Source organism: Mytilus trossulus, chromosome 12 (genome assembly GCF_036588685.1).
Source record: "Mytilus trossulus isolate FHL-02 chromosome 12, PNRI_Mtr1.1.1.hap1, whole genome shotgun sequence".
In the NCBI taxonomy this organism is placed as follows: Eukaryota; Metazoa; Mollusca; class Bivalvia; order Mytilida; family Mytilidae; genus Mytilus; species Mytilus trossulus.
The window spans coordinates 15,378,945-15,383,416 of NC_086384.1; the positions used below are offsets into that span (position 1 = coordinate 15,378,945).

Here is a 4,472-nt window from a genome sequence, read left to right on the forward strand (position 1 = left end):
TATATATGTGAGGGGGATAGGACCTATATTGGGACTCAGGAATCTGGTATTTTAAAGCACAGGATTTAGGGATTGACCCCTTCAGGATAAAGTTTGTTTTTTTTTAATTTCTTGATGTCAGGATCTAAATTTATTTAAAATTCGGGAGCTCAGGATTTTGTGTTTTTTAAGCCCGGGATTTCGGGATCAGGACCCCTCTAAGTTTTCAGAATTATTCCATGTGGTCAGAGTTATCTCCCATTGATCAAACAACTCCATTAAATTTACTTACATTGTTAAATTTTGAAAAATGACCAGAGCAACTGAATTAATTCTAAAGACCATTCAGGTAGTGGCCATTTTCCTCAATGATAAGAGTGACATTTTTCTCTTGTTGGGGAGTCAAGATTTCCATTATTTTTTTAAACCATAAATTGGCTTATTTAAAATTTGAAACCCCTCAATTTGAAAAGTTTTCTGTATGAAATTTTGTCGTTAAATGGTTAGGCATTGCACAAAACAGGCTCAAGCTTTATTTAAAAAAAAAATTTCACCCTGCAACATGCTCATGTGCTTAGGTCAGATATTTGTGTGTATGTAAGTTATTTGTCAGTCTGTTCATTTTATTCACAAATATTTTAGACTTTGGATGATTTACAAGTTCACGTATTGTATAAACATCAGACTATAGTTGAAACCTCTAGATGGTTTTGGTTATTTATTTTCCTTTGGTCACTGTCTTGTTGGTGTATACCCTTGATCCCCCATTTTCCATAATGATGCTTAATATTTAACCAACAATAAGAATACTCACCAAGTACAATTTAAGATGAGGTTCTTACCATACTCATTGGTAACCCCAAATATACTTAATACATTGCTTACTCTTCAAGGTCATACGGTTCTTCTTTCTGCTCAGTTGTTTGGTCCCTACAAAATATCATTTTATTTTAATATATGAAAGGATTGAAACTCAAAACTGTGTTGTTCATCCTTTTTTAATAAAATGTTTATTCAGTCACATGTTTTCCTTGGTACATCTCCTTTAATCAATGCCATATTTCACCTCATTTCTAATATATTTATTTCAAGAAAGATAAAATTAAACACCACTATTATCCTATAAAACAAACCTCAAAATTTTAACCAATACATACCTGAGTAATCATTTCCAATGCTGTAAAGCTTCATCATAAACTGATTGATGAAATGCAGCTGGCTGATTTTCTAATCATTGTAATGTTGACTATAGTCTGATTCTCTAATCATTGTAATGTTGACTCTAGTCTGATTTTCTAATCATTGTAATGTTCACTGTAGTCATTGTTATGTTGACTATACAGTCTAGGTGTCTGTAAGTCTTCACATTTCTCTGGTTCAACAATTCATCAAAATAAGACTGTTGCATTTTGTGGATAATAGTCTTGTAAATTCTCTGAAAAACCAAATGTAATTCTCTGAAAAACCAAATGTAATTAACTTTTATATAAAAAATGTATTCAGAAGGTATTGCCAACAAATTCAGTTGGTACACTGTCAGTCTCCTAGACATATACATGAATGTGTCCCCTATTCCTGTTGTTGTAGGTAGATACTATTTGGAAGCAATACCTGGTCAAGTTACATGGATCTTTCAACTTGAAATGCATGATATATTTGCCACAGGGGGTTATGCACCCACAATCAATCATGAATTTTACCATGGTTACAGAACTTATAGTTACAGTTCGATGATGTTTATACAAGAATAATTACATTAGATGTATGTTTCATTATAATACGTTATTGTGATTGGCTAATTGCACATCACATGTTATTCCGTAAGCAATTGCATGAGACAATAACATTTCATTCATGATGACACGAGGTCCCACAATAAAGTGCACAGGTGAATTTAAAATTTAAACTTTATGAAAATTGTGTTTTTATAATCCTAGCTAAAAAATGTAATTATAAGTATTGAATGCTTCTTTTTGTAACTTTATAGGGTTGTAAAAGCGTTGACCGTGCGTACATTTTTAGAATGAAGCGCTTCCGCGCTTCATACAAAATGTACTTCGGTCAAGGCTTTTACACCCCAATAAATTTACAAAAAGAAGCATTCAATTCTTAAGTAAAAGCTTGAAAACATTACAACTCTAATAAATCAATAAACTTAAAGAAATGGGGTAAAGTCATCATATTGTAATTTCACATGCAACATGAAAAATTAGTAAAATCATTCAATTCTCCAAAAGTAATTTTCTGGAACTTTTAAAATCTAAAATCCAACACAGATCACATTGAATCAATTAATTGCCTTAAAATTCTTTCAAACATATTTCATGTCCCCTAATATTCTAATGAAACAAGAATGTGTCCATAGTACACGGATGCCCCACTCACACTATAATTTTCCATGTTCAGTGGACCTTGTAATTGGGGTCAAAACTTTAATTTGAAATTAAAATTAATAAGATCATATCATAGGGAACATGTGTACTAAGTTTCAAGTAGATGTGACTTTAACTTCATCAAAAACTACCTTGACCAAAAACTTTAAATTAACCTGAACTTTGCACTTTCATTTTCTATGTTCAGTGGACCATGAAATTGGGATCAAAACTATAATTTGGCATTAAAATTAGAAAGATCATATCATAGGAAACATGTGTACTAAGTTTCAAGTAGATGTGACTCAGTTTAACTTCATCAAAAACTACCTTGACCAAAAACTTTAACCTGAACTTTGCACTTTCATTTTCCATGTTCAGTGGACCATCGTAGGTGGGGCATAAAAATACCTAGGTCTTTGTCCAAGTAAAAATCAATTTAAACTGTTTTGGCTTCTAATTCTAACCTATTGATCACACGACCATATATCGGTTCAAATTCTAACCTTTTGATCACATGACCATATAGGTGTTACACAACAATCTACTCATTTCACACTTTAGTAACTGGCTGTGCAGAAAAATATCTACTGACAAAGGACATACTGCAAATAAATTATGTAACTGAACTTTACTCAGATCAATAACAAAAACGTGAAAAAAGTGTTAAAACAATTGAGATTAAACCATGTACATAATATTTATTACCACCAAAACGGCTGTAAGTAAATCGAGGATCAAGGACAATATAATGGAGAATCAAGTCTTCTACTTTTTGAATTATGGCTTTATCATCTTTATAAAATACAAATAGACTGCATCTACTATAAACTTGAAAACTGTAAACTTGAAATATAATTCCATGTATCAGTAAAATACGAAAAAGTAAAATAAATATTTTCAAATCTTTGCTATCGATAGTTGAGCAAAAACATGCCATCTGCATTTTCAGTTGGTGCAACCTTTTCAAACATCACGATACTTGCTACAGCATCGACTCAGGCACTTGTTTTGTAGTAACCAGTGCATGCGCTAGTTTAATTTTTTTTTATTTATTCCGATGTCAATGAACACGATTGATTGTTGGTTACTTGGTGTCCAGTGGCAAATATTTCATGCATATTCAGGACGATCAATGAACACGACCCAACTTATTAAATTTCATCAGATAGTCTTCTATATCATATCTTAATTTTTCGAAAAAGATTTCAAAAGTCGTGTTTTGATCCATATTTTTAATAATGAAAATAATCTGTGAAAATACCAAGGGGTTAATATCTACCTTGAGTATGTGTGGTTTCACGAACAGTTCAAATCAAATCTTTTGCTTCTGTAAACTGCATGTGTCCATCTTGTTCGTTTGAAGACAAAGTGCTATTTGAAACACTTCGTCGGGAAGTTTTCCACTGGTCAACAATGAAGGGTCTAAAAACTCCAAACCAATGAAAACTCACAAAATAAGACACACCCTCGGTATTAAAACTGCTCACAAAATTTATTTGAGAACAGCTAGCCTTTTTTAACAATAAAATTTAGATCTCAAATCGAGCATAAAAAGGTGTGATAATACATTTGATATACAAATGACTTGTAAAGATCTTTTTTATCCTAAAGACTCATGAAATTAAGAGACCGTGGCATTTTATACATAAACAGTTACAAATAATAAATAAGAAACAACACGAACTCCATTAAAAAAGTTACAATTAAATATGTATCATAATCTAGTTGTTCTTTATCACTTAGATCACATTTTTTTTCCAGATCCATCAATAGAACAAACACTACCAGCTTCAATTGGCAACTTGTGACTTCCACATCTAAATTTATTAATAGTATACATCATTTCAGGTAGGGAAACAGAGAGATATTTCTCAAAACCAAATTCAGTCTTACAATTCTATAATTAATACACTTAGGTGAGTTAAATATTTGTGCTTTTCAATTTTCAATAAATTTTTCATGAAGAAACTGTTTAACTTGTCTTGACAGAATAACATTTCTTTCCATAGTTTGGTTATTCCTACAATGATTATAACCACATTCAAGTAAAATTTCGTTGATACATGGTAACCATTTAGAGTGATACACATCATCTTCGTCAAGTCTATATAACATATC

At 31.4% G+C, this 4,472-nt stretch overlaps 1 long non-coding RNA gene across 1 annotated transcript; it reads right to left on the reverse strand.

Moving 5' to 3' along the window:
- Positions 1-609: 609 nt before the first annotated feature.
- LOC134693146 (uncharacterized) lies at positions 610-1,295 on the reverse strand. Its single transcript, XR_010102341.1, has 2 exons — positions 1,137-1,295; positions 610-909 (listed from the first exon to the last, which is right to left on the reverse strand). It is a non-coding gene; the product is annotated as an uncharacterized LOC134693146 (long non-coding RNA).
- Positions 1,296-4,472: the final 3,177 nt, after the last annotated feature.